The 20,657-nt window shown below is 36.7% G+C and overlaps 1 protein-coding gene across 3 annotated transcripts in view; it reads right to left on the bottom strand.

Moving 5' to 3' along the window:
* The window catches only part of LOC115633798 (ubiquitin carboxyl-terminal hydrolase 36), a 76,219-nt gene extending 64,019 nt beyond the window's left edge, over positions 1-12,200 (bottom strand). For all 3 annotated transcript variants that reach the window (XM_030531279.1, XM_030531280.1, XM_030531281.1), the window contains exon 1: positions 12,077-12,200. The gene's annotated coding sequence lies outside the window, so the exon portion shown is untranslated. The remainder of the gene's footprint in view (positions 1-12,076) is intronic.
* Between the last annotated feature and the right edge of the window lie 8,457 nt (positions 12,201-20,657).

Raw genomic sequence — 20,657 nt, 5'->3', positions numbered from 1 at the left:
TTGCGCTTTTCTCGCTTATCTCTGGGATTTTTCTGCGGGCTGCCAAATGACTTTGTAATTAAAAGCAAACCAGAGGACTGGGCATACGGAAACTGGGAAGTTGGGGGCTACTCGAGTTGTAATTAAATTATGCGCCGCAGTAGCATTAAATCGGATTTAATGATGGCTTTTCTCTCGGCTTAGTGTAAGTGAAGAGCAAAGCAGGCGGGGGAAGTAGGTGTGGGTGGAGGGGGCGGACTGCTGTAACCAAATACATCAGCATACATACATACATAAATACATTATTTGCCTTGAAATGGCAAGGCATGTAGTAGAATGAACTTGAATAGAAGAATGTGAAATCAAACCACAACTACGACTACTGGGGTGCTATGCACAGAAATTTATGGATTAAATCGGTATAAGACGGCACAGTGCAACGGAATATTAGAAAATAATCTATATATGTACATTCATACATACTACATATGATTTGTAACAAAAAAGCGATAAAGAGTGGACAAAGAATTTATGCTACGATAAACTTTTCCTGTTTTACCCAAAATATTAAATACTGAATAAGTATTGGCTTTACCTTCCCTCTATTATGGATGTAAAACTGTACTATAGGGGTTCATCTTGGCCTATTGTTTAAGAATATTTATAGATTTTGTCCTTATTCGCTATAAAAAAGGCAGAGACAATTACAGCTTGAAGTTTTGTATTTGATAAAAAAAAAACTTAAAGAATAATCATTATTAAATGATTTTGATTTTTTTGCTCCAAAGAAAATGCTAATAATCATTTTTTAAGTTGAAAAGTAAAACTCAAAATGAATCATTATATTTTGAGCAAATGAACAATTAACAATGATTACAGTCCCTCGAAAAAATTAGTCTATTGATATTCCTTTGGATGTTAAGAATGTTTTGGGCTATTGAAAAGTGGTTGTAAAAATCGGCACACATTTTGTAACTTAGTCAATATTTGTTTATTCAACATTTGGGCTACAAAGAAAAGAATGGAATTGCTAATAAATCACTCAAAGATAGGCTGCACTTGGACTGCTTTCATCTCAAACGTTTTCAGATGAGCAGCAATCAATAAAATCGAATCTATTTCGCGATTCAGAAGAACACAAACAAACAATAACTAGTTACAAGGGTTGGCTGTGAAGAACGAACGAACAGTCTTAAATGATATTGAGAATGTGTGGTCTATTGTAAAACGTAAAAGCGTAGATGCGTTTTCGAATAAAACCAAAGAAAAGACTATTTCCGAAGTCACTTCTCTTTGGAACGAGATACCTTTAGAGGTTCTTTCAAATTTAGTGGACTCAGTTGCAAGACATCTTCAAAAAATTATTGAAGCCAAAGGAGGGTATACATTTTATTAATCTGCAAACAATTTCTTGTGTTTTGTAGTATTAAGCTTTGTTTTTTTTTTTTTAATATCGATTGTCAAAATACTTAGCTCTTATAAAAATATCTCCTCTAAATTATTTTTACGTTTGTAATACCAATATGTAATTGACCGACAAGTGTATAAATTATCATTTTTAACACACCGTGCACTATTTAATAAACATTTTAATTTTTTTTGGCGCCTCCTCGATGCAATTATGTTCTTGTTAAACGATTTAAAATAAAACAAATTTTGGTAAATCTTACTTATGTATATATAAGACCAATTGAAGTATAATAGTAAGCTAAATTCAATACTTTAAACTTTTAAGTGCTCATATTTGTATTATTATTTAGCGTACGTTCCCATTATTTCTGTTAATATATGAAGTTTGCCTGTAAAGAAACTTTCGTAATATAAAATACTAATAATGTTTGCCACTTATTTTAAAAACCGAGTTATGTACTTATTTTCTTAAAGTTCTATGTCAGTAGTTTGCTGTACACGCCTTTAGGGCGCTTGAGTCTCCAAGCCCAATCCCCCTGTTCGTCAAGCACATATGTATTTGTTTTTAAACTTCCATCGAGTTAATCGACGTGGCCAATCGATACATCGCATAACTTATTTAAACACGCTTCAAAACATTTTAAGTGCCGCCATAAAAATTTACATGTTTCGCACACACACACACATGCACAGAACACCCACTAAAAAATTGCTGCCCAAATAACAACGAAACTTTCTGGCAACTACCAATAACCCCAACAACAACACCAAATACTCGCACGACCAGAACAACAACAACAACAACAGCGGTAACAACAACAACAACAACAGCGGAATCGAGCCACCATAAAGTGCACATAATAACTGCCAATAAAATGGCGTGCTAAACTAAAAGTAAAACTCATGGAGCAAGTGTAAGCGCAATTTAAACTTTATGATGGCAAATTTCAATATACTAGTAGTTGGCATCAGCAGAAGCCTCAGCAGGAGCGGCAACGTCCACAGCCACATCGACATCGGCGGCAATCCACTCATCGGAGCAGGTGTCGTCGACTGCCATGCTGTGAAGGTGGGCGGGGGGTGGTTGGGGGGTGGGGTGCAGGTGTGAGGTTGCAGTTGCAGTTGCGGGCTGTCTCGACCGTAAGTCTCGCCCGGCAGCTTGCCGCTATGTTTGAAGTCGCCTGGCTATGACGGCTTCTGCTGCCACCGTCTCTATCGTCTCTACCGATGATATATCACTTGTGCCAAACTGATTTCTGCACAACGAGCCAAGTTAATTGACTGATTTTAATCGCACGCCATCTCGCTCTGGCCTGCCAAGCTTGTTGAGCTACCTTTCCTGCAGCTCGGCATTATTAACAGACAGTGTGCTATTTAAGAAATCTAGCAAGACAAATTTTGATTATACTTTCTAGTTCTCTAAGTAGTATGGGGGAAATGCTTTATATATTCAACAACTGATCCTAGCATATTTAAAGGATTTACTCCGATTAGGAAATGAATTAATTAATTATTAATAAGCAAGTAAGTAATTAGTATTAATAAGTAGTATACCTCTGATTTGCTATAGATTTTGTTGAACAGTTCTTCAGTTCTTCTCCATTACACTTGATTGGTTATTTGAAAATTGAGACAATTTTTTAACTATCCGCACTTTATTGGTATTCCTACAACTGTTTTAGATTTTTAATAGATTTAAATCTTATATAAGTTGCCTTACATTTGTGAATAAGCTGGCTTCCTTTGCTGCAGAATATCATCTACAAGTATAATTTAAATTGTTCCGTCAACTGGTTTGGATTTGAAGTTTAATACAAGTGAGTAAATTAAAAAGATAATTTACTACAAATCACACTTGTCTTTTTCCAATGAATAGAAGTTTGTTTTGCTGAAAGTCTGGCATCGCCATCTTGAATAAAATATATTGAATATTGAAATAAACTGCGCTATAAGGGATGCCCTTCCAAGAGTGAAGATGGAAACACAAATCCGGAATCTTTATCACAATCAAATACATACATATGTGCTTATTAAAATTCATGAAAGCCCTTATCGCAATTCTAGAATTTTAATTTAGTATTTAAATATTTCTTTACTTTAAATTGTGGAAATTATTGTGATCAGTTAATAATTTGTTGCTCAGTTATGAATTATAAAATAAGTATTCAATGATATGTATATCAAATTTGGGGAAAGGATCTCCATTTCGATTGTAATAATACTGACTGATTTCATAAATGAAAGTTCGCAAAAATATTTAATTTTCAAAAAATTTAAGCTAGTTTAAATTATATTACTTGGCTGGATGGGAAAAAAAATCACAAATTGAAATGCCACTTCCTTTGTGTGTGATATAACGGAAGGATTCAAGCATGGAAGTATAGTATTTTAACTGTTGAATCGAAATAGTAATCTGCACAAATATGAGCTGCACTATTTATTATAACTTTCAAAATCTTTATTTATTCATTTAAATCTTGTTGAACGCCGCCAACGTCATCCGTTCGGGATACCAACACTTTTTCCAGCGTAAAAATGCTTTTCTGGAATGGAAAATTAGGTACTGAAACCTTCTCAATCGTGCCAAACCGGGGTCCCTGGGGGTGTTCTTTTTAATTTATTTAATCGCTAAGGCTTGTGGGCGGAATACTAGAGTGAAATTGTTTCGCTGATAACTTTTCTTAGAATTGACCGATTTAAGTGAAATTTAAAAGTAGATAATTATAGTATATACAGATTACAGTATTACAGATTGACAAAATTCTTTAGCGGGTAGAGGGAGAAGAAAATCAAAAAAAATAAAGTAAACTCGTGTAGCCTAGGGAATAGGAGCGTCTGCATACCAAGTTTGGTTAATGTACGCATAGCCATTTCCGAAATCCAGGCGTTCATCCAGACGCACAGACGGACGGACATATCTAGATCGATTTCTCTCGTCATGCTGATTAAGATATATATACATATATACTTTTTGGGGTCGGAGATGCTTCCTTCTGCCTGGTACATACTACTTTGCACAAGCCTCATATACCCTTTTTACTCTACGGGTACAGGGTATAATAAAAAGGAGACACAGTAGTAATGCAAGCCGTCATGTGTCTCTGAACTAGCAGTTGTTACTACTCTAGTGTTATTTACATACTTCTTATAGTCATAGTCTCGTTCACTTGAGTTGGAAAAATATTACACGGTGCAGCGCTTTCAAAGCATAAAAGTTGATTGAAAATGATTGAGTTTTCAGCTTAATTGATAAGCCACACAGACATACACACATACACGTACATAAATATGGTATATACATAGACAAACTATTCAGTCTCTGAAGCACTTAAGTGTAAGTTTTGCCACCGATTTGGATTTGGCCAAAAGCAACTGCATTTGGCGTGTTTGGTGGTTGGCCGTTCGGGACTGGCTTATGAGCATATAGTAGTAATAGAAATGTAAATATATGCCAAGCACACACACACGAACACACAGCACACCCATTGTTATAAATCAGTCTGGCTTTATCTTAAGTAAATGGCTTTTTATTTTGGCGATAAAGTGCCAGTCAGCTGAACTATGCCAAGGCAGTCGTGCGGGGGTTGCGGAGGGGCTGAGTTTTCACAATATCTGCGCATAAACGAAAGCTAAGCACGAAATTTGTTGGCCAACAGTCGGGAGGGGCGCGCCAATGGGCTCAGAGGCGGGGGCGTGCCAAGTACATGCAGCAGATAAAACGCCAGTTGCCAGTTGCCGCCTGAAGTGCTCCAGCTAGGGCTACAGCCATAGCTGCTCTATGTTATGAGAGCTTAACATTGAAATCCGTATTTATTTGGCGGCCATAAAATTCAGCTGCTGCGTACGCTTAGTAGTGGAGGCAGCAGCTATTTGTTTGAGTAATTAGCGTTAATACAAAAACCATAAACTGGGCCTCCTCTCTGCTCGCCTTAACTGACAATTGTTGGTTCTTTATAGCGTGCTGTGTGAAGTGTTTGTCTGCCCTCCACGCCGCCTGATTGATAGACACACTTGAATTATGTAGAAAAACAAAAACAACGTCATACGCTTGGCAATGAATAATTGTATTATTAGCAGTGCTGTTAAATAATAATCTGATGGCATTTGGAAGGCAGGAAGTACTTTCGAAATTATGCTGCAGACGTAGGCATTTGATTAGATTATACAATCGTCATAAGTCTATTAAATGGGAACCGGTCTGGTCTGGCGCGGCAGCTGTGGGAAAAATTCTTGACACTATTCCCCTAATTTATATTTTATAGGCTTGTTAAATATGACCAATATTTTACCAAATTGAAGGATTAGGGAAGACAAGGGAAAAAAAAAATAAATAAAAAATACATAGATTGCAAGTTAAATGTTCTTTTGCTAAGAGTTAGAGCTTCCTTACATTCATTTTGAATCAAAAATATTGTTAATTGAAAGCGAAATGGTAAAACATAATTTGTTAAAATAAATCAGCTAAAAAAAGGTTTATAAAACCCAGAAGATAATAATAAATTAACTTTTCAAATGTCGTGTGCATATTTTCTGAATACCGAATAATACATCAGGCCTATAACACCAAATGAATGTATTAGAAAGGTCGTTAAAACGAAAAAAAAATTAGATGCGAGTATATAGTATTGTGCGAAAAGTGTCAATCTTATAAGTCTACTATATATAGCTTCTGTCAAAGTTGACATTCATCCTAACTTGTTGTCAAACTAGATTTAGTTGGAAAATAAATAAATTGAAATGATTACATCAACGAATTAGAAAGTTAATCTCTCGAGTATTCATTTCTCTGATCAGGTTTTTTTTTACCCGATCCCCAAATCTTTAATAGCACTCCCATAATCGTATGCTAAACTAGAAAACCATTTTAAAACTTAGTAGATGGTGGAATTGGTTCCAATTCGGACAGTTCGTTGTAGCTGCTATTTATCTGGAAAATTCGTCAAGCTAATACAAAATTAAGCTCAAATTAGGGGCAATTGTGGCAACTTTTGCGTGAGACATCCGAGACATCTTCCCGATGGTTGATGTTAATATAATTATCCATCGCTGTCACATTAATGTGCATGCTGGCACTCATTAACTAATTGAATAAACTAATCGGATGTCTCTGTGAAGAATCCAGTACCACTAATTACGACATAAGAGCTTGTCTCTTGCCTCCACTTTTCTTAGTCCATCTGAGGTGGTAAGCTCTATAAATAGGCCTGTGATCTTAAAGTAGCTCACGGAAGTTGTTGCCAAATGACAACCGAAAAAAAGCAAACCAAAAACAACTAAAAATCAAGAATTGTCGCAGCAAAGCCTTTCATTGTATCATTGGCCAAATCGGCAAGCCATACAATCGAGCCAAAGTAGCAAGAAATAAATAAATAATATATAGCAGAAGAGAAGCAACAACAACAACATTCTGGCTTGTTGGCTAGCGACAAATGTTCTGAGACGAAAAGAAACAATTTCATAAAAATGAATATATACTCCGATATAACAGCAAACATGGCATCGTAGCGTGGTGTATTTTATTATGAATTTGGTTTTGGAAACCAGTTCGGCAAGACGTCTTATTTATTTGCTAAATGCACACACACTCATAAATACAAATGCGTATATATATTCAATATATATATATGCATATGTGCAGGTAGGTATCTTTATCTCAAAGTTGTTGCTTTTTTGTAGCTGAGCAAACAAAGAAGTGTTGATTTCAATTGCGGCGCGTAAAACAAGCGCGAAATTGCGGCTCGACTTAGTTCATTGAAAACCGAATCGGGCGACATACATACACATACTTGTATGTATATACGAGTATAGTACGAGACCAGTACTACGAGTAGTAGACGTGAGCACAAAGAGGTGTCAAAATAACCTTGCGGTTCGCCGACTTTTCAGAGTTTGCTGAGTTTGCTGATGGTCGATGGGGCACTGATGGGGACTGTCGACAGACGCATTTAAATGTTTTAGTTTAAATTTAAACATGCGCATTAAAATAAATTACCATAAAATGTGGAAACGTGCCCGCTGGAGACCTGACTATGGCTTTCAATAGCAAAGTTAGTGCGTGTCTCCAAATGGTTTTGGGGCCCCAGTCGGTCCGACAGAGATATGCGCGGAAAAGATGAAATTATGACATTGCTGATGACAACAAAGTACAAAACAACAACAACAACAACGACAACGGAATATCCTGGCAAGTTGTAAAGCGTGCTCCCAACTGAATAGGCAGGCAGGCCTGAGAATGGGTTTGCGACCGGGCCAGGCAAAAAATCAGGAAAACGGGCCGCCCCAAAAAATTTACGAGCCCGTGACGCATCAAGGTCTATGAGATATGGTTATGGTTAATGTGTTTATGTTGTCAACCGAAACTGAAACAGAAACAGAAACTGAAACCGAAACTGAAAACTCCCGAACAACTGAATGACTGACAGACTGACTGACAGACTGAATGAATGACAGACTGACTGGTGAGATGGCTTATTGTTGGCCTAGGATGGTTGACAGTCAGATATACATAAGTACTATATACGAAGTAAACGGATAATCAGCGCATGTGGAGCCTACAGCTCATTACACACACACACACAGAAACGCACACACACACACACACACACACACACGCACACACGAACGCGAAAGGACATGCTGGATATGCAAATAGAACAGTGCCTTCCCATATGACAGTTTTATGTTAAGGAAACAATCATAAAGCAGCCCTAGCTGTGACTTTATTTATTTGCCAGCGACACGAGGAGTGCTTGCCACAGCTACTCCCGTTGTTGTTGTTGTTGCTCTTGTTGTTGGGGGGTTTTATTTGTTGTTGTTGTTGCTGCTGTCACTGCTCCGACAGTCATTTCATCAGAGCTCATTCATATTTTTGCGGCTCATGTGCTGATTTGCAGTCTAGATTAAAACTGTAGCCCCCTTGTCAGCTATCGCTGTGAATTTTAAAGCTGCGTTTCGGAAAATGAAGTTTTCACTTTCTCGTGACTCTCTCGTGAGTCGTGCCTTGTCTGGTAATTGCCTGAAAAACGCCGGACGTGCGCTTAATTTGGTTTCGCATTTTCAGCTACTTCTTGAATTTGGTTTATGCTAAAGTTTTTCTATTTTTTTTTTTTTTGTTTTTGTACATTTGTTGCTGTCTGTTCAGCAAATGTCTTAATTTATTATGCAAATTTAATAATAACATTTTAATGTGTGCTTTTTATAGCACGCACGCACAGACTGGGGCAGGGACAGAGGCAGGGGCAGGGGCAGCGGTAGCCGCACCTTTCTTCCGGCCACAGTTGGCTGGCATTTTGGCTTTGACAATTGGTCATACCTACACACATACATACATACATACATATAGTACATGTTCGTCTGTCTGTTTGTTTGTATGCGCCACGCATTTGGCTTTTTCTCTGCTAATGCCTTATGGCAGGCAGCGTTGTCGCAGCACGTGCGTTAAAAATTATAATGTCGTCTGTCGGGCCTATGGTGTATGGTCTAGGGCCAAACATGATTGTTGTGGCAACCATAATTAAACGCCAAATATGTTGCATGTTAATTCCTGCTGAAAGCTACAAATGGTTAGACCTATTGTTGCCATTGTTTTCGTTGTTGTTTTCTGTGGCCCGAGCTTAGTCCAACTTGTCGATACGAGTATTGGCGCTAAGATTGTATAATTGTCCCTCCACTTTTGGGCCGTGACATTTTTGGTGCTTCGTCTCTTAACGATGGAAAGTGTAAGTGGGCAGCAGAAACGTACCAAAGCCATAAACTATAGGGTATGTAGTGCAAAGGTTTGAACAAAGCCCTCGGCCATGCTTAACGTGGCCTACAAGTATTAGGTTGGCACACGCCTAACTGCCCAGGCATTGAGATGGCAGATTGCAAGTAGTTTTTATACAGCCGCTAGCCAAATAAAAGCAGATAATTCCTCAATTGCTGTTCGTAATGGCAGCCCTAGCAGAAGTCCATGCCCCTGCAAGAGGAATACCTTTAATATTCACAAAAGTTCAAGCAGTAATTGCCTTCATTTAGGTATAATTCATTTTAATCGCGATTTTCATTAAGAGAAACTCACACTAACCTATTGTGTGCTGAGCCTTTGCAGACTACAAACAGGAATAAATTCACATTAACATAAATAAGGTGGTCCAAATAGTGGTTTCTCTTTAAAAAATTCAAATGTAAAAATCAACAATTTTTCGGTATATACTATGTATTATTGGTTTGTTCGAAAGAGTATTATTTATGGAACACAATTTCATTCATGTAACCCAGTTTTCCAATATCTTGTTGATGGTTTCTGGTTCTATCTCACAAAGAGCTTGCTTACTGTTGGTCTTAAGGGTTTGAATCATTAATGCATTTTTCGCATGACATAGGTCCTTCACAGAAACATTACCGAAAGGCTCGCCATTCTGCTGAAACGAAGATAGCCTAAGCCCTCTATCTAGCGGGAAGGAGCTGTCACACCAAAATACTTCTAACCTTTTTATTTGTCAAAAACAAACTAAACATAGCATATATGTATGTACCTGAAACATTGAACATATGTATGTTCGGGCCATGTGTACGAACACAACAACAACAAAAAATGTTTGATCGAATGAAAGCAAAATTGAAAAGTCACCTTACTTTTTGAACACACCACGTATACCCATCTAATATCCCAAGCGGTTGGCAGGTGTTGTGATAGGGGAAGGATCTTTTAATTGGTTTTTTCTTATGTTTTAAATATATACACATAAATCAAATATTGCTCTATTATTCTTCTTTTTGCTAGAAATGAAAATGTACAAATCTTTATTTAATTTAATAGCTGGAAATAACTTTTTGTAGATTTCAAATCTCTACTCCTATTTTCGCTCTATTTTTGTTTCGAGTTATATGCAATATTCTTTAATTTAATTCATTCTTAAATTTAAATCAGTCAGCAGGCATAAATAAAATGTAGAATAAAGACGATGTTCAGAGTATGCTCATAGGCGATTAATTTTTAAATGATATTTAGATTTAATGAGCCTTAAGCACATCAATGCGTAATTTTCAGACTTTCGAATTTTTATTTTGGTTTTTCAAAACATTGCCACATTACATCTATTTGACTTCCATAAACAAATAGAATTGCATTTTTTCGCACCCAGATATATGTTATATTTAGATATATTAAGCACAACAATGCGTATTTTTCTTACTTCCGCTTTTTTTTGCATCTACGACTCACACACACATTTCAGCTCCTCCTTAAATATTTAAACCGTTTGCACACCTGTTCCTACAAGTATTTCCCAATAATGTGTGGTAGTTCTGCGAAGTATGGGTATTTAGTTCCCTATTGTTTAGGTCTTTCCCGCAGCTGTTATGAACCAACGGATTATCGTTTTCATTGCCTCGAAGGCTGTAAAGGCAGAGGTTTTTGCCATAATTGTATGGCACTGTTTTAATTGTTTATACAGCTCGCGAGTCGAGTCATTATTTCGGTAATGGTCTGCACAGGAAACGCTTGACACTGATATACGAGTAGTGCAGAAATCGAATTCGAATTTTCCACTCCAAAAGATCTTGACGAAGTTCAATTGAATTTTAATGTGTGCACTGGCAGGGCTGGCCACAATTTCTCTTGCTTCACACGAATTCATTAATAATTTCCGCAGAGCCCAACGGTCACTTAATCTTATCAAATGGCGCCTACTATATAGTATACTATATATGTATGTATGTAGTATTTATGTGTGTTGGATTGTTTCAATTACTCATGCTATTGCGAAATGGAAATGGGATATACGAGTATACGAGCAGTACTAAACAATAGTTATTGCTATTGATTCAAGCAATAACCCCGAGAAATTCCATGTTGCTGGGGAAATACTTTCATTCGGCTATCAGTATATGGCATTTGAGCAATTCGAGCATAGGATTGCTCAATACTATACTACTTGTATATACACCGAACAAATGAAAACAAACAATTGCAGAGCAGAGCTCTATTAATAAGTGCGTGTGTGGCCAAAGGGCGACAAAATCGATTTGTTTGCAATACGAATGTAGAGACAAAGCATTAGATAATGTCGGTTTGAAGCTGATAAGGGCGGTGAGTGTGATTGTGCCCAGTCGATGGCATTATCAGCAGTTGATATCGGAAGCGCGACTACATCGATGCAATGGCGTTGACAACTGCGACATGTTCAGATAGCATCGACTATATAACACATACTCTCAGTATATTCACTGACAGGGAGCGCGTATTTTTGGCGCCTCAGGGTGCACAACAACAATAACAACAACAAGAATAACAACAGCAGCAGCAGCAACAGCAATCATTGAGCAATTGACAAGTTCATTTAGAAAGGCTGCCCATGCATATACGAGTGTATATAGTGTAGAACAAGAGATACATTGGTGAGCTTCCCCTTGAATTTGAATTTAAATTTGTTTGTTGTTATTGTTGTTGTCTGCTGCTCTCCCACCGATAATATTGTCAAATTAACATACAAGTATTAGCAGCAAAGAGTGAGCACATAATTATATGTAAATGAGCTCGTCGCCTGTGCTTGCCCGCCCATTTGTCTCCGTTTCTCTTATCAAAGTCAGACTGGCTGGCAAAGGGTAAAGCCATTAAGACACGCGTCTGTTATACATACATACATATATGTAAGTATTTATGTACACACATATGTGTGTGTCGTTGAACCTGCAGGGAACTTACATTTTTATTAGGCAATGCCTTTAGGCGTCCGATCTGTAAACACCGTGGTCGACAGTAGCCGCAAACATTCACACAACTCAGAACTTCTTACAACACTCTTCTTTCTTGCTATCTTCTTCTTGCACTTTTTTCACAATTTTCAACTTCCAGTTCGAATTGCAACTGAACTGAAGAAGACGACGCTGACGCTGGCGCTGGCGCTTCGATCGCCGCGGCGACTGCGAAAGCGACGGCAGCAGGTGTGTTTGTGTCTCGCTATTTTGTTTATTTGTGTGCCTTCTGCGGCAACGGACGGCAGCTGTCAGCGCGATGCGGACGCTGACGCGGACGCGGCATTTGCAGGAGATGCAACAACAGGCAGCTAAATTATAATTGCCAGCCAGCTAGTGTATATTTATTTGTGTGTGCAAAAATTGTTGTTGCACTCACATACTATTACACACATTAACATTAGCACTCACTCACGCACGCACGCACAGGAAGAAAGAATAACCTGCGATAAGTTCCTACTCCGCTTGAACAACCGCACGCAGCGAAAACTCTTTAGATACTGACAAACAGACTGAATGCATGATACTTTCGTGCTTACAGCGCTCTAACAGCGCATTAACAGCGGCCTAACAGGGCTATGCGCGGCGAATACGAACAGCTGTTGTTTGTGAATCGAAATTGAATTGAAAGTTGAAGCTGTTGCCGGCTTTTTGCTGGTTGAATGCACGAGTCAGCGTCAGCGTGAAAACTGGTGGCGGTGGTTGATGGTGGCCGCCGTATAAGAGTCATTGACGTGCATATAAGACGGCGCTTACTCTACACTCGAGTATAAGTTGTAAATCGCTTGTGTTGGCCCCCTTGGGCAGTTAAAAATCGCATAGTTTTAGCATTTTCGTAAAGATTTCATGTTTCAATGGTGAGGGCTTCGGACTGGCCGATTGTCCATAAAATAAGTTACAATTCCGCGATTGTCTTCATTAAATATATAGGCGCCCTTTTATTGCTCTTAAAAATTTTGTTATTGCTCTTTGGAACATACATAAAAAAGCTATGAGTCCAGATAGTTTTACAAAACTCAGATTTATATTAGTTTAATTACGATTTGTGCTGAGGGCTTAGTTGTTGTTAAGCACAATCAAAACATTAATAGTTTGTGAGAGGTTTATGGATTTAATTAGTTATTCAGGATTTAAACATAATTATAAAATAAAAATCTATATAAAATACAATACAATTGGAAATTGGCTTCAAATAATTTAAGAATAAAACAAAAAATATGTATTTAAATAAATATGTATTTTAACTCCTGGTGTGTAAAAAAAATATAGCAACATTAGAAACAGTATAAAGGATTAGTTGAAAATATAAAAATGCCCATAATGTGATTGAATCTTTTGAAAATACCGTTTTTTAGAATAATCGGAAGACCTGCTTAAATGTTTGTATATTGCTAATTAATTATAAACTTAAGATGCGTACATTTCTAAAATAATTAAAAAGTATTTTTGAACCTACCCAAGGATTTATTATCGCGCTCTTGATTTTAATAAAGTAAAGGACAATTTGAATTTTCTGTTGGCGACGGCGATAAAAATTGACATTATGTTTGTGACGTATGTGGGCAAAAAATATAAACATCGAAGAACAAAAAAAAATTATTTTTTGAGTTTGAAAAATATACAAAATTTGTGATTTTTAAAGATGCATGAATTTACAAAGAAAATTGGCATAAATCTTCTGTGAAATTAATTGATATGGAATTAAAGATCTCGAAAACATTTTAAATGATTATTTGGAATAAAAGATCTCAAAAACTTTAATTCATCGCATTTAATTCTGACAATTCAGCCTAGTTCTTCCTTAGTTTCTCACAAGTTAACCGAGAACCAAAATTTGGGCTCATCAATCGACACTTGTGAATGATTTTTTGAAAAAAAAAATAAGAAGCAAGCTAACAAAAAACCCACCATATATACGTTTTCAGAAAAATGCTTTTCCAATGGAAGAAAAGCGTTATGTCGGCTGAAGGCCATTCCGGCCATCGAGCTTGTTGGATAGATAGACATGCTTTAAACCGTGTAATTACTTTATGGGGTCCGGAATATTTTGAATGAAATAATTTTAAATTTTGGTTTATTTTTCTTATTCTTAAAACTGACTGCACTAATCCACTCTAAAATCGTTTATAATTTACGAAAACTTTGTTCTCCAGAGAAGAGCGATTTTCAAGTTTGTAGGTCCAGTGTGTCATTTCTGCAGAAAATCATTCTAATATTTAATCTCTGTAAAGGAAGAAATCATGTCATATGTAAGTGTTCTAAGAATTATTTTTAATGGGTCTGTAATTCAACATACACACCTGGACAGAATAATGGATCTGAGCAAATTATTTTTTCAAAAAAGCTTGCCTTTCATATATATTTGATTTTTTCTTAAAAAATATGTTAGTTTTCAACATAAACATACTTTAACATCAAAACAAATAAAAACGCTTTACAAACTATTAAAAATTACTTAGCGTTTAGTTAATTTTTAAAAAACAAATATTTTCGGCTGGACAGAATAATAGCGGTGCCAAACAAAATGTATAGAAAAAAATGGAAATTTTGTTATTTATGGTACCGTATTCTACTGAACTGATTAGAGCGCACGTAATGCCCTGAATATCCGCCAATATTTTTAATGATCTATTCTAGCTTTAGATACCAATTTCTAACAAATCTTTACGGGAATATTATACCAAACTTTTTGAATACCAAATTGAATTGAATAACACCTACAAATTCAAATAAAAGTTTCGCAAATTTCAAACCAGACACACACCTATTAGTCAAGGGCGTACGCAGCTTTTAACAAAAGAAGGGGGCCAAAAATGTTAAATTTTGATTAAATAAAGCACGATGCATTTAAATAATAATTTATGAATGTGATCAATGAAAAAAGTTCAACAAATCCAACTCAGTTCCATTTTAAGGGTAAATAGTGCATCATTAATAATTAACGAGTGTTTGGCTTTATATGCCCCCCCCCCCCCCCCACCTTTCTAACGCCCTTGCTATTATGCTTCCCAGGTATATACATATGTACATGTTTCAGGGGTAAAAATATATGGTCTTTGCTAAGAGACGTGAGGTTCCTGAACAATGGTGTTTACATAAATTTTAAACTTTCCTTCCAGTAGTTAGGTTTTGTAATAATTACTTATATGAGATTAAAGCGAACTGTAAATATTCATAACTTCATTTATTTCAAATATTTCTCTATCGAGCAGCCTCCTTCCTCCTCTCATCTGCTGCTCCTGCTGTCCGTAATCAAATCATGTTTAGCCGAAACTTGTTTAAATTTCACAAAAACTCCACGCTCAAATGCACATCATCGGTTGTTAAAAAACGACAACAACGCCGCCGGAGTGCTGGAGAGGCTTTTGCATTGTTGTAAACAATCCATCATTATCGCATGGACTTCCGCCCGAAGGAAACGCAGCGCCAAAAGGAAGCGAGGGAGTGCCAACATTGCATTACAATTTGTGGTGTCTGGGCTGTTGGTCTGGGACCGCGTCTGGGCTTTGGTCATATGCCGGCGCTCATTTTTCCTCACACACACACACACACACACACACACACACACACACACACACACACACACACACACACACACACTCACACACACACGCGCACAAGGACACAAATCGCTACGTGGCGCACGTGTCTGGCTCCGTTTGTTGGGGATTACGGCCCGACACTGCGGGCCGCGGCGAAACCGAAAGTGAGTCGCGTGAGTGTGTAAGGATACACAAGCAGTCAGACAGGACGACAGGACGAGAGGAGGACAGGACGACAGGCCGACTGGGGCTGACTGGCAGCCAGCAAGGCACTCAGTCAGTTGGTCGTTGGGAAAAGCATTTTACCCATGAAAGTTGCATTCGCCAGCAGTTTCCCCGTTTCACTTTATTTTGGGGTTGCAATGGGCCGGACGGACAGCCCCCCAGTTTAACTTTTCGCTATGGCGGTTTTGTGGTCTATGCAAATTAGCAAAGTTAACATTTACGAAATTGTTGCTGCCTCTATTTGTGCTTAAATATTTGTTTGCCCAATCTTGTCTGCGCCAGGCCCAAGCAGCCCCAACATCGCAGTAATCGGGAAGCTGTTAAGGGAATATGGGAAATACATATTATAAGGGATCAGGCATATTAGATGACGAGAAACCAGCTCAAATCTAACGCACTTCGCTTTTGAATACATACAACAAGAAATTCGGGTGAATTGAAATTATTTCATACAAGTTTTTGAATTCTTATTGGTCCTTAATATTTGAACAAACAAAAACTGGATTTGGTTTCTAATTAGAACACAGTATCTGAAGATTTCAGAATTTTCAATAATATATTATCTCTTAATTTAATGTTATTCAAATGTTGATTCATTTAAGACCTGGTTCCATAATATTTTAACAAACAACAACTGCATTTGGTTTCAAATTAGAAGACAATATCTGAAGATATTAGTATTTTCAATAATATATTATCTCTTAATTTAATTTTATTCAAATGTTGATTCATTTAAGACCTGGTTCCATAATATTTTAACAAACACAAACTGCATTTGGTTTCAAATTAGAAGACAATATCTGAAGATTTCAATATTTTCAATAATATATTATCTCTTAATTTAATTTTATTCAAATGTTGATTCATTTAAGACCTGGTTCCATAATATTTTAACAAACAAAAACTGCATTTGGTTTCAAATTAGAAAAAAATATCTGAGGATTTCAGTATTTTCAATAATATATTATCTCTTAATTTAATTTTATTCAAATGTTGATTCATTTAAGACCTGGTTCCATAATATTTTAACAAACAAAAACTGCATTTGGTTTAAAATTAGAAGACAATATCTGAAGATTACAGAATTTTCAATAATATATTATCTCTTAATTTAATTTTATTCAAATGTTGATTCATTTAAGACCTGGTTCCATAATATTTTAACAAACAAAAACTGCATTTGGTTTCTAATTAGAACACCGTATCTGAAGATTTCAGAATTTTCAATAATATATTATCTCTTAATTTAATTTTATTCAAATGTTGATTCATCTTAGACTTGGTGTTGTTTAGACTTGGTTCCATACTATATTAACAAACACAAACTGCATTTGGTTTAAAATTAGAAGACAATATCTGAAGATTTCAGAATTTTCAATAATATATTATCTCTTAATTTAATTTTATTCAAATGTTGATTCATTTAATATTTTAACAAACAAAAACTGCATTTGGTTTCAAATTAGAAAACAATATCTGAAGATTTCAGAATTTTCAATAATATATTATCTCTTAATTTAATTTTATTCAAATGTTGATTCATTTAAGACCTGGTTCCATAATATTTTAACAAACAAAAACTGCATTTGGTTTCAAATTAGAAGACAATATCTGAAGATTTCAGAATTTTCAATAACTATTTATTTACAATTATTTCGTCTACTAATTTAATTTTATTCAAATGTTGATTCATTTAAGACTTGTCCTAAAAGCACAATTTTTAAATCAGTTTATAAGCCTTGAGTAGTGGCATCTTACAAAGGGCAAGATTATATGATTTTTTTTTAATTTTACATGCAGCTTAGAAATTTGTAATTTTATTTGTAATGTCTATTTTAGCGTTACTACTTGTAAGGTTACTTTTAAGTTAGTACGCTAGTCACTAAATATTTAAATCAATATACCTTAACAATACTTAACATATAATTATATCTAAATACATTTAATTTAATCTTATTCTTATTTGTTCCATTTACTAATTTATAAAACAATATTTAAAAGTTTCATTTGTATTTATATGGAAATTTAAATTTAACGTTTTTTTTTTGGTCGTTTTTTTATTGTTATTAAGTGTTGTATTTTCATTTAGTTGTTCTCTCGAAAGTGTGCTTGAGTACTGATTCTAAAATGCGTATTTGTTGTGGATTAACAATAATAAAAATAAGGGAGATTGGGTTAATTACAATCTATTTATGAGGAAGTCCCGACTGAAATTGTTTTTGAGGACCCCATCAGTTTCAAGTGGGAAAATTTTCAATTATTACTCAAGTACGCAGTTCTCAGTATTTTCCAGGATCCCCGAAATGTTTCATCACGGTACAAAGCCAAAAAAAGGATGCCAGTTGATGTATTTCTTGTAAAGACAAAGCCTCGACGATAGAAAATAGAATTAAAAGATTTGTGTATTTTTTTAAAACCAAATAAAAATTAAGCAACGGTAGCGATAGAATTATATTCTTTCTTGCTGTTGTGGAATGTTGAAATGGAAATACGTGGTCTGTTCAAAAGAACAGGTGAATTTTTTGTGAATTTGGAATTTTTTTTAAAGTATTTTTTTGTCCATCAATATCATCTATTTTATCCCCTTCAAAGCACTTCTGAAATGCGCTTTTTGGGATCGCCATCAGCTCGTTCTTTTTGATTTTCGATTTTGATTTTATTTCTCTCTATTGGTCTCTTTTATTTTATTTAATAAACCAACAAATAGTGCTGTCGATGCATATACAAAAACTATGATTTATATTACAATGTATAGTAATATTATAAAATGAAATAATGATATTCAATAATACAACGTTATAATTTCAACTTAAAAGATAAGAAAGCCTAAGAAAAACTATACAATAACTATATTCTATAAATGCCTCCGCCTCGTTGGGGGAATTTTATTTGCCATATGTGGTCTTCAGTTTTGGGAAAAGGAAAAAGTCGCAAGGAGCTGTAAGTGTCATGGGATAAGTGCATTATAACTGAGGGGGATTGCTTTGAAGGGGACAACAGGATGGATATTGATGAATAAATGAATGCTTTTCAAAGGAATTCAAAAATCACCTTTACTTTTGAACAGACCTTGTATATATGTATGTAACTTCCTTGTAGTATTCCTTATGAATTGTACGACGCATTGTCATCCAAGAAAACAGTCAGAAAACCTACACCTTTTCTTTTGCAGCCGACGTATATTCTATAACTGATCTAGAAGTGGGAGTCTGTAACGGAACAATCGATCCAAATTTCGTGATTTCGGTTCCTTACCTTCCCGTTCTCTCCATTATACTGATTATGTAACTTGGCAGCCGTCGCAGGAAATGCGCCAAGTGGCACACGCGGAAGTCGACGGTCTCTAGAGTACGAGTATTTGTTGCACTCGACTTGAAAGTGCGAAATCAAAGCGAATGCGCTTCTTTTTGATCAGCAATGTGTTAAGAGACGCGGAGCCAGCACCGCACCGCACAGCACATTCTCCCCTGCACACTCTTTCGGGGCCAAGACACCTTTGGCTTTTCTATCCCTGTGTCTTTATTAAGCGGATTTGAAGTGACACCCACAGTGACAAACTGCACCTGCACCAGATCTAGATGCTGGCTGGCTGGCAGGCTGGCTGGCAGGCTGGCTGGCTGAGGCTGAGTGCGAGGGAAAGTGCGACTGTGCCACTCTATCTATCATAATTGGATTTAATTTTGAACTAATGTGCTGAGATGTGCTGAAATGTGGTCGAGGATGGGGAAATGCGTGCGCATAAATTAAATTGAACTAACTGTGAAATGCCAAAGTCGGCAGCTGGCGAGCCAAATAGAGCGCCTAATAGGATTTTCTTTAATTTCCGCCCGGGGACTTAATGAGTTTTTTAACCTGCACATACCGCTGTGGCACTGAACCAAATGCCAAGTGTGGCAGGCAGCGCAGAGTGCGCAAATTATTTACTAAAAATATTTGCACGTCGTTGGCGACAGCGATACGAGTGTGCCACAGACAGAGGCGGAGGCGGAGACGCAGGAGGGGGCAGTATGTATAAAGAAAAGAAGTCAAAGGCGAGCTAGCGAAAAAGTATGCGTGAAATGAAGATGCGAGAGAACGCATGGAAGGAACACGACTAAGCGGCCATTCGACCAACCAACCTTTGTGGCTCCGGCAACAAAGTCGGTAAGATGGGGCGTATGCGCAACGCAGCGTCTAATCACTCTCAAGTGAGCTGTTAAAGGTGCAAAACTTAAAATGGAATATTTGATTAGACACGGCAAGTGCTTGCTCAAATATGTGAGGCATAATAAAATGTCAAATAAGACGCAACAAGGACTCCATCGGGTTGAAGTAACTAAGAGTCGCATTAACACTAACGACTACATAGGAGGACTGACGGGCGGGGGGGCAGGAAGACAGTCTGTGTGTCAAGACAATAAAGGATGGGTCGGGAGGTATGCCATGCATATGATAAACAGCGGAAAGGATGCACAGGATAGCAAATACTTTCGTTTATGCGAGCCGAGAGTGTGAGTCTGGGGACGCATTGTTATTATTGTGGTTCAGTTTGGTTTTCCGAGTTTAGCGAACTCCGAGCGCAGACGCTTGTCTAGCTGGCCAACAGTCTGACTGCTCCTTTTGTTCCTTTGTGTCTGAAAGGAAGTCGAGCGAGCAGAACGATGGAAAAAATTAAACACTGCACACGCTATATGCGAGTCTAAGCCATGTCCGATTTACGCATTTGGCCAAAATGCATAGCCATGGCGCATTAATGAAGATTTAGGAATTTCTTTTGTGGCTTGT

The sequence above is a fragment of the Scaptodrosophila lebanonensis genome, unplaced genomic scaffold, assembly GCF_003285725.1.
Source record: "Scaptodrosophila lebanonensis strain 11010-0011.00,11010-0021.00 unplaced genomic scaffold, SlebRS2 tig00000001-arrow-pilon, whole genome shotgun sequence".
Taxonomy (NCBI): domain Eukaryota; kingdom Metazoa; phylum Arthropoda; class Insecta; order Diptera; family Drosophilidae; genus Scaptodrosophila; species Scaptodrosophila lebanonensis.
Note: the sequence above shows the minus strand (reverse complement) of the source record. Positions and strands in the feature narration are given on the sequence as shown.